Raw genomic sequence first — 11,096 nt, forward strand, 5'->3', positions numbered from 1 at the left:
AAAGGAATAGTCGTTTACAATACAAGCAATACCCCCGAGCAATAAATCTCATCTGTTTGAAAAGCCTCGTGCTATTTTGATTTATGCTCTTTTTTTATTTTTTTTAAAGGTCCAAAGTTGTGTAGATAATTGTCTGTTTTTCAAGTTTGTTATTGTCCTTTTTTGTATGGTTATTTATTTTTGTCATGTATATATTAGTAAGTAAAAGTGTATATTTACTAAGATGTTTTGTGTATTTTGCATAATTTTGGTTACACTGATAGATAGAAAGAAAATTCTTGCTTGTTTTTAAGTAATTATAACGGTCTGTAAAAAAATATATTTGGTTAAACTGGATGATGATTGGATGACAAACGTGTTAATTTGTACTTGCATTACATAGAATTTACTATTCATTTGGGGCTGGGCAAAAAAAAAACAATAATTACAATTACACTTCCATTTACACAAGCTTTGCCTTTACACCAGGAGACCAATTTACAGAAATGTTTTCGTACATCCTAAAAATGAATGATGTCTTCCCAATTTTTTTTCATGGTTTTTTGAGCCATGATCAAAATATAAACACATAAAGGAGTGCATTAGGCTCTGCAGTTTAAGAGAAAGTATGTAGAGAAAACTGTCACCACACGCACAAAACTTGGACTAACCACTGATGGGAGCATTTCTACATCTGCAGTTGTGCGTCCATACAGATTCCTTCTCAGACTGCTTTTTATGGATTCTAATATAAAGAGGTTTTTGCCTTTGCAGACGCTCCCCCTACTTACGACGATTTGACTTACGCAAAACGGTAGATATGAAAAAAAACTTCGGGATGTCGAAAAATGTCAGGGACATTCCTGTAAGTTAGATTTTGTATTGTGTGCACCTTTTTCCGAAGAGAGGACATTACTGTAGTGCTACTTTCTGTCGCATGGTGCTGTGAGAGGTCACCCAGAATCCAACCCAAAGAAGGAATCCGACTTCTACCTCCTGGTTTGTGGGTAAACATTCCACGTGTACTGTATCTAGCGGGCTCAGAACCTTGACGTTTTTATTGTTTAACATCTCGTGCATCCATTCAATATGGTTGGTGTAAAGTGTAGAGATGAGACAAGCAAATTCTTTTGAAATGAAAGTGGAATAAGAAAGCTTGATGCGGTTGAGAAAATGGTCAGAATGCTTTTTTTCTGCCACTTTTAACCATGGAGGAGGACCTCTTGAAGCCCATCTTCCAAAAGTAAGTTAAACTCAACTTTATTTATCTTTATAGAGCAAATTATTTTATGAAATGTTTATTTTTTTTAGTACAAAACAATACAGGTTGCTTATACAAGGTTAAAACAAACTAATTTAAACCTTAAACATACAAAATATAGCACTGAAGCAACTTACGAACAAATTCAACTTACGAACGATCGTCCGGAATCTTATCACTTGTAAGTAAAGCAGCATCTGTCCATTTATTGCTATTTTGTAACATAGCAGAATATACTACCACATTTATTCATGTATAACGCGCATACCTTCAAACCTGAAATACAACTTAAAAGTTTGCACGTTATACACGAGGTTTTACCATGTTTGTGCAAATGTTGATCTGTCGAAAAATCGCTGACCACAATCGCAAAATATTGGATGTAATGGGGATCAAACCCTGGTCGCGGCACTCAGTGCCATATGTTGACCACATTTGATATTATACAATATTCACACTATTTTTAATCATGGTACCAAAGACAAAAGTTAAAGAAGGGAGCTAAGAATATTCAAAAGAAGCAACTCTGGTTTATCTGCTGATCATTCAGACTTTAAAGGACATTAGATAAATACATTGCATTTGGTTTCTAGTTTACGTTGTCAATAAATGATTTTCATCATGGCCGCACGTAGTACAATTCTTAGATTGAACCAAGAAATTGTGAAACAAAATTATACGGCGATTTTTAATCAAAAATCTGGGGTGCACATTATACACGAGTGTGCATTATACAAGAATTCATATAGTAACTTGACGGCAATCTCGAGGAAAAAAATTATGCATTCAAGAGGATTTGTTATCAAACATTTTTGGGGGAACCACTTTAGGAGGAAAAAAACGGAGAGTTCGAAATAGATTTGTGGAAGAAGAAAAAGACAGAGATTAAAGGTCCTGATTGCTGAATAGAGCCCACCAGTTCTGCGGCTCAGCTTGTGGACCCCTTGTGGAGAATTTTGTGGCCTGTGACAATGTCACCACCGGAGGCCTCGTCTCATTCCTTTCGAACTACATTATCTCTCATACACCCTCTCCATTCAAAAAGACCTTCTCATTCATGCCTAGCTCTACCATCATCTAAATATATTCAAAGCTGCTTTTAGCCAAGAGACTGAACACGGGAGGAGAAATCCCAAAACCTTGTGCTGAGATTTTTGTTCTATTTTAATTAATATACTGTCTGGACTACAAGCAGCTACTTTTTCCTCTAGATTTTAAAATACAGTGCACCCTGTCCCTTATTTTTTCGCGGGGTGGATGGTAGCGAGGTTGTCGGCGCAACTATCGGACACCCGATAGATCCTTCCCACGGATCTCACTAGCTGCGGCGCCCGTTTGAGGCCCCATGTCGACACGGCAGCCCTCCCTGTCCCGTCCGGTGGCGCATCCCTGGCAGTTTGCGGAGCAGCTGGCTTAGAATTGATTAAAACAAAGCATCGCAATTTCTGCCAAGTGCTCTGAATGTCAAAGTGAAGAAATTAAATGAAACTTGAAATACTAGATAGATAGATAGATACTTTGTTCATCCCCGAAGGGAAATTCACATTTCCAGCAGCATCCCTGAGCTGAGAACACTCGAGAACAATCGAAAATAACACGGGAGCTGCTGGAGTGGCTGCCATTCGTGACGGCGCCGGAAGAAAAGATTCAATTTGAATCATGTACAAACAAACAAACAATTGAATCATGTACAAACAAATAAGTGGAGTGTTAATAAAATGGGGGGAAAATAATTTCTGATACTAAAATAACCAGGTAAAACTAATTTTAAGTTACCTGTCCAAATGAATGTTGTGCCATCTCACCTTTCCCACTCTCTCTCCTGCAGTTGACTTGCTGCTGCTCGCTCCTGAAACTAATACTTACCTCTTTGTGTATTGTGCAGTCCCTTCTCAAGTTTCTTCATCTTCCTCGTGTTGAGGTTTTTGAGTTTTCGCTTGCCCCCGTGTAGGTCTCAATATGACTCGCGCGCAGGAATCAGAGGTAAGATCTGGCCTAAAAAAATCTGGCGCTACCCAGTCTGGTATTAACCCATTCAATGCCAAATGTTTCTCTCAAATCAAGAGGTAACAGGTACGATTCCCTGCTGCTCCATGTTATATGTCGAAGTGTCCCTGGGCAAGTCACTAAATCACTAATGCCCCCAATAAGCAGGTAGGCGCCTTTCATGGATGACTCCCTATTGGTGTGTGAGTGTGTGTGTGAATGGGTAAGTGTGAAGCTCTTTGGGAGGTCTTCAGTGACTTGAAAAGCGCTATATAAATGTAGACCATTTACCATTCATTTGGTACGAGTGCCAGGCAATTTTGCCATTTCGACTTATTTTTGAAGGCCTGTAGAAAATGTAGCTTTTTAGCTATGTATGCATAGGACATATCAAAATATAACCATGAAAAAAAACTTTCTTCCTTTTACCATTGTTTAGTAAACAAGAGTTGAACATTTCCAAGCTTCTTGAAAACACTCGTTTCCGTGAAACCTTCTGAAAAAGACAAATTTTGGTTAAAGGCTGCATTTCAAGCACAACTTTCACTTCAATGCTTTTTTTTTGCTTTTGTTATACGTCCAATATCTGAACAATGCTTTCCATAAACACAAGGGGTTCTTTGTTTGTAAAATAACATCTTAGTGTAAGAACACTTAACTTAAGCATGAAGTTTCCAAGAACCTTTCAGCGCCTGATGTTGTTACAGGATCACAATATTTTGGTCACTTGGAGGCCGCTTACACATTTTCAGTCGCTGGAGGAAGTAGGGGCTCCTTGATGTGTGGACAAAGATCTGATCAAAGCCAATTCTTGCCATCAAGTGGTTATTTATCAGCCTGAAATTATTTCTAGTGGCTTGGTACTTTGTGATAATCTGCGCAAAACCCTGTAAAATAGTTATTTGAAAATAAAACAGGGACAATGCTTCTGAAAACATATTTATACGTTATGGCACTGAGTGAGTTAAAGCCAAACTCAGCCTGAGTTTGACCGATTAACTTGATTTGTGGTACTAAGCACACAGAAAACCCAAAATTTCACATTTTATTTGTAAGGACCTGCGAGGAAGGTAGGTTATTCATAAAAACAAATTAAAAGATGTGTTTTGAAACAAAATCTAAGTAAACAAGACAGTATAAATATTTACATGTTTCATTTTTTTCTGTGTCCACTGAAGTTGAATTAACCAACAATTTTCCATCATTGACTAAATTCATTGATGGGAAAATTTTAAGGCTGTTCGTCATTTTGACGAGTTGAAGATTGGGCCATTGTCACGGTTGCCATGGCACCCAATTGGTCTCCGCTGTGTAGCGCCAGGTTCTGTCACGGTTGCCACGGCGCCCAATTGGCCCCGCCCAAGGACACCAGCTGGAACGCGTTGACAGATTGCTCCCTGACTACTTAAACGCTGTCTTGTGAGTCGCCTGGGGTCGGAGCGTCTGCTAAACTCCTGCTAAACTCTGTTGTCATACGTCAAGCCTTGTGAATCCATGTTTTTGCCTGTGTTTTTGCTCTTGTTTTGCCAAGCCCTGTGAATCCCTGTTTTTGTCTGTGTTTTTGGTCTTGTTTTGCCAAGCACTGTGAATCTCCGTTTTTGCCTGTGTTTTGCTCCATTTTTGTTCTCGCCCTGATCTGTTGTGATTTTGACCACTTCCTCGTTGCGATCAATCTACTTCCGCGATCAACGACCCCCGGATCAAGTGTGCGCTCATTCCTCTTCTCCTCAATAAACTGTGAGTAACGTTACGCGATTGGGTTCTGCTTCATGTTTCCTGTTCTGGTTCGTGACAGCCATTAGACTACAGCAGCAGTACGTCTTAAGAATGCTGCACGGCACTTCAAGAGAGAGAGAGAGAGGCGGCGAGACAAAGAAGAACAACGATAAGTGGATAATAGACGGGAAGAAGTTATTTGAATTGACATTGCAAATATTTTGTCTTGTACATGTCGTGATGATGCAACTTGGGTTTTTTTCCGCAGAGCACACTCTTTCATGCCCAAAACTACTCATGGCACCTTGTTACTGTCAAGACCAGAATGGAAACAGGACCCACTTGCGTAACGTTTAACACAAGTTATATTGAAGGAACGAGGAAGGGCTGCACCCACGATCCGGTGTTCGCTCTCGTACTCGGATTGTGATCCGAACACGGAAGTGGATCTTATGTAGCGAGCTATGGCGGTGTCAGTGGCGGAAAACTGGTCGATAGCCGGAACTTGGAGAGCAAGACATGGTCGGGGTCGGAAACGAGCCGTAAGCCATGACGGTAGAGCAGACGTGGTCGGGATCAAAAACAGGTCGTAGCGGGAGAAAAACAGGAGCGAAAAAAACGTGACAGGCGTGAGTCAGAATCGAAAAAGGCTTGCCTAGTATACACGGAGATTCACAGACGGACTGACAAGAGGGGATTGACAGGACTGAGTTCAAACAGTGACAGGGAGCCAATCAGAACCCGCGGCTGGTGGTGCCAAATGAGCAGGCACAGTTGACTCACATCAGTAATCACGACAGTTACACCTCATTGCACTATTGAGTTGTGACAAGATACTAATATGATCACAGTTTTTGTCGCAAACTTCTAGATCTGATGCTGACGGGGCATTATGCATTTGCGTTCAGGTTTCAACACTTTTCTTCATGAAAATTTCATGGCATGATTTTTTTTTTCTTTTTATCATTTTTGTATACATTTTTATAAACATATATTTATCTCTAGAAAAGTCAGCGAGAGAGAAGCCGAACCAAAACCAAATGTAAGGGTTGACATTTTAGGCCCAACCCAGGCCGAAATTCCGGTCAGGCTTAAAATTGAGCTTGGGCTTAAGATCTTACCTCCGAATTAGTGAGGCCCATAAAGCGCTCGTCTTGGGATCAAGAGATCGCAGGTTCGATTCCCGGCTCCTCCGTGCTATATGTCGAAGTGGGCATGACACTGAATCCCTAATACCCTCAATAAGCAGGTAGGCGCCTTGCATGGCTGCATGGCCGCTATTGGTGTGTGAGTGTGTGTGTGGAAGGGTAAGTGTGAAGCACATTGTAAAGCACTTTGGGAGGTCTTCATTGACTTGAAAAGTGCTAAATAAATGCAGACCATTTACCATTTACCATGAAAGAGATTTCCACTTACCCTATGGATTATGACCGCATTCTTTGGAGAATCAGCGGGGAAATGTCTAGGAAAAGTAACACCTTGTGCCGCGATCTAAGACACTCTTTGGCAGACTCTTGCTCATCGTGTTACGTAAAAAAAACCTGAATGATTTCATTTATTAGGCTGTTAAAGCCCGGGGCTTTAAATCCGCCTTAGCTCGTACAAGACAAAATTGAGATTCGTTCTTAAATGTACGTCCAGAATTTACGGTAAATGAAATCACAACAGCAGCTCCGAGAACGTCTATAAGACAACCGAGGCCTCGGAAAAAAATCCAAGCATGAAACAGTTCAGAGGAAGGACTGAGCGCCGGCCGACCCGCCGACTCTGCGCCGTTCCTTTGTCATCGGCGTGAGACGGACATTGTTAGCAGATAGTTGCCAGAGGACGAATCATGTCCTCCCGACTGTGAGAACTTTGACACGGCCAAACGGAGAGCGGGAGCAGCCAATAACCATATAAAAGCAACACAAAGGACTTAATTGCAATCACTGAGCCTCTTTTATTTTATGGGGGGCACGCGGGAGGAGGGACCGGGGGGCATTCGTCGCTGACAACCGCAAACGTTTCAAGGTGAGGACTGGTGGAGTCACCATCGCGTCATTAAATGAATAAGAGAATCTGTCGTGCAAAAATGGAAAATATTCACAGCATCGATTTTTATTTCTGAGATATATAATGTTGGGAGCTCATTTACATCACGAATGTCAAAGTCAAGGTCCACAGATCACATACGGCCCCTGGGAAAGTTTTCTTCTTTGTCTTTGGTGTCTTAAAGATGGTGTCCGTAACTTTAAAATATTTTCCTTGCAGACGCCATCATCTGGCAGAAATCATCACTGCAGCCTCTGTCAAGTTCCTTTTGTTGCGCGTGCAAGTATTTGAAATTCTTGGATGCGCTCGAATAAACTATTCTTTTGTATCTTTTTGGGGGTTTGAGAAGGCATTTGGACTGTATTTGAAACAGCCCTTCTTACTTTCACCATTTCCATCCTAGAGTAAAAGGCAAAAACTACAAGCATGTGCACTTCACTTCCCTGTTATTCTCTTATACTCCCGCCTGCCGCCTTTCCTCCTGCATGATTCCAGAACACAGAGGGGAAAATATAAAAGCAGATAGGCGAAAAAAAAAAATAAATTTCAAACTTTCCAAGGACACCTCAAACTATGCACGCCACCAATAACAAACATAAAAATATATTAAATTGAAACACATTAAAAAAAATTAGAAAATGAATTTTTTTTTTAGTAGGAAACAATTCTATTACAAGAAATACAATACGTTTGTGTGCAATTTTATTATTCTCATGAAATAATTAAATTGATTGATCCATTTTGCTGGGCTTAGTGTTGCTAGGCATTCTACTTGGGCGTGATTTGTTGAAAAAACAACAGGGAACCACTACAGATGCATGCAGATCCAGGGTCACTTCTACACGAAACCAGATGCGTATTGATTTGGTTGGTATTTATTGGGGGTGCCTTGATACCAAACATAGCTAAAAACACAACAGGAGGCCTAAAGTACAACTGTGTAAATTGTCTCAAAATTCGGTTCAGTCGTTTCAGAACCTGTAAGCAACATACAAACACACTCGCACGCACACAAATCGAGATTTATAAATAAAATCGGATTAGATAGGATATTGATATAATTATAAAAATATTGACGCTTTGGAAAGGCAATAGTATCATCAGAAATCTCTAGACACCCTGTTAATCTTATTTGGCATCCTCAAATTGTAGTAGATCTTATTTTATCAGCTCGAGCCCACTTTGAATGAATAAATGAATGCCAACTTTATTTCGAACATTAAAATAAAAACAGGACAAAAACAATGACTCAATAACAAAATAATGTTAACATAACATGTTCGGAAAGGGGTAGTATGAAGGATCGCTTACTTTAGCTTTCGAGAAATAGTTTTGTAGTTCAAAGCTTCCTTTAATTTGAAAAAAAAAAATGCATAGTGAGACCAATTTCTGTTACATCATTGTTTCTCTCTAAACGTGTTAAAAGCCGAAGCATTCAGGGAAGCGTATTTTGCTATTTTTCCCAAAGAAGACGGCACTCTGTGAAGTGCGAAACGTGTGGCCCGCCTCGAATCCTCGAATGTTTATCAGAAAGAAGCGCAAAGGCAGGCGACACCTGTAAAGTCTCCTTTTGAAGTGGCTGCTCGCATTGTTGAGGCTAACAAAGACCCCTAGCACCTCTCCCACTCGGAGAGAATGTCGGGCAGATAAGGAGGGGCCGCCCTCTTACCATACGGGAGAGATTTTGATGTACTTGAGCGCTCGTGTGATGTGGCCGTCCGGCCCAGACTCGGCTTTTGCGGGGTCCCCCCCGAGGGACTGATGAGGGGTCATCGCCAGATCAGAGGTGCAACGGGGTGGAGGCATGCAGACATGATCACTCATTAGTCACCTTTTCACCTCTGTGTGCATTTGGATGTTGTGTACGTGTTGTGTATTGCTGTGCAGTCGAACTGGTAGGATGAGCTCACCTGCATTGCCAGCAGCAGTTTCACTCGAAAAGGAACAAGAAAAAGAAGAAGAGGAAGAAGAAGAAGAGTTAGAGGTAGATGAAGAAGAGGAAAGAGAAGAAGAAGAAGAGATGAGTCAGCGGACCAGCGTTTGACCTGAAGCATGTGAACGCCTGCATGGACCAGCTGGCAGAGATGGGAAACTGCGTTGTGGCTGTCATAGACTTTCTGGACTAGTTTACAGGCTGGGGGCGTCGTTGGTGTCATGCACTTTCCGGACAAATTTTCAACATATGTTACCTAGTGTTTACTATGCTTGTGTATAGTAATACTAATTGTGATTCACCCTGGTCATCCTGGAAGAGGGATTACCACTTGTGAGGTCCTTTCTAAAGGTTTCTCTTTTCCCTCACGCTGAGATTTTGAGTTGTTCCTTGCCCGCATGTTGGTTCAAGATCAGGTAATTGTGTCATTATAATCCTGTGCAGTCCTTTGAGACATTTTTGTGATTAAGGGCTATCTAAATAAATGTGACTTGACTTGACTTAAGAAGAAGAATGCTAAATGGTAAATGGTCTGCATTTATATAGCGCTTTTCCAGTCAATGAAGACCTCCCAAAGCGCTTTACAATGTGCTTCACACTTACCCATTCACACACACACTCACACACCAATAGCGGCCATGCAGCCATTAGGCATGCAGCCGTTAGCACTGTCATGGGACCTTTTTGGAACAAAAAATGAGGCATTACCGTATACTACTATGAAAACCTCGAGTTTGTTTTTAGATTTTTTAAAATGGCCGTTGTACACGATAATATGTGGTTATTTCCTAATCAATATGAGCCATTTTTCAACAAATATTTTTCTGAAGAAACAAAGTTCCGAGGCCACCATAACCAATTGAACTAAGGTAGCTAGGACTCGTGTGGGCAAGATGATCCGCATCCATACCTGTCAACCTGTATGTTTTTGCCCTACAAAGAAGTTATAATGCATTTTAAGACGTGTACGACGTCCAAGAAAATCTGTACGGAAAAATGCTAATTTGTCAATTATGGATACCATCCGGCATACACCGACTATCACAAAACGGCAAATCAATCAAGTCTAACGAGTTCGCCGCGGAAGCCTTTATCTCTGTATCGTTTTTTTCGTTGCAAACGAAGCGAGTGGTTTGATGCTACTGTGCGCATGCATCTGCCGCCTCGGATTTCATGTGGTTAGAGAACCGGCTTTTTCGGCTCAACTCATTAAAGAGAGCCGGCTCTCAAACGGCTCACTTGCTTTGATGCATTATATTACGAATCATTATTGTTGTATAAAGAAGTTAAGAAAAAAAGGAAGTATAAAAGGAGAAAATGAAAAAAGACAGGTTTGTGGTTATCCCTTTAATCAGTATATTACCAACAATAATTTAATGCCGAAAATGAATTCATAATTTGAATAAGAAAATGTATTCTTCTACTTCATTATATTTGCATGTATTTTTTTCCTTCTACAGTCCAAGCCAGACATGGGGACTTGAGACTTAGTGACTTGGACTCGAGTCGACTCGAGTCGCTGTTTTTATGACTTGTGACTTGACTTGGACTTGGCAATCTAAGACTCGGGACTTGACTTGTGACATGACTTGCCCAAGAAAAAAATACTTGGGACTTACTTGGGACTTGAAGGTGAAGACTTGAGACTTACTTGAGACTTGCACATGTGTGACTTGGTCCCATGTCTGGTCCAAGCTACTTAATTTTTGAACTTTTTAATAATAAACCTCATTCATGTCGAGCAACTCAGGATCTCACAACAAAATGTTGATTAACAATATATATGATATAACGAAACACATGTACAATATAACATGTTAGACTACATGAATAAACATGTTTGAAAAAAAAATATGGTGTAAGATTATTTTGTATTTTGTAAGGGAAAATACAACATTTTGTAAGGGTATGGAGCCCGTGAGGTTGACAGGTATGCGTATCGATGACAAGGTGATGAGCTGGCGGGTTAGTAGGGGGGCTTTAGGTAGGGGTGCGAAGATGTGGGGTTATCATTAGCGCGGCCTGGCGCTAGCCTCGGCGAGTTCCAGTAATTAGCTGACAAAGGGCGGCGCCTGCCTTCCCACTGCTTTTCCCACACTACACTGCAGGCTGAGAATTCCAACCGGCCCCAGACCTGCAATCTCCTCGCGTTTTAGACGGCAAATTACTGACAAGTCCCATTCTTCA

The sequence above is a fragment of the Urocampus carinirostris genome, chromosome 1 (genome assembly GCF_059441175.1).
Source record: "Urocampus carinirostris isolate Australia breed hairy pipefish chromosome 1, RoL_Ucar_1.0, whole genome shotgun sequence".
Classification (NCBI taxonomy): Eukaryota; Metazoa; Chordata; class Actinopteri; order Syngnathiformes; family Syngnathidae; genus Urocampus; species Urocampus carinirostris.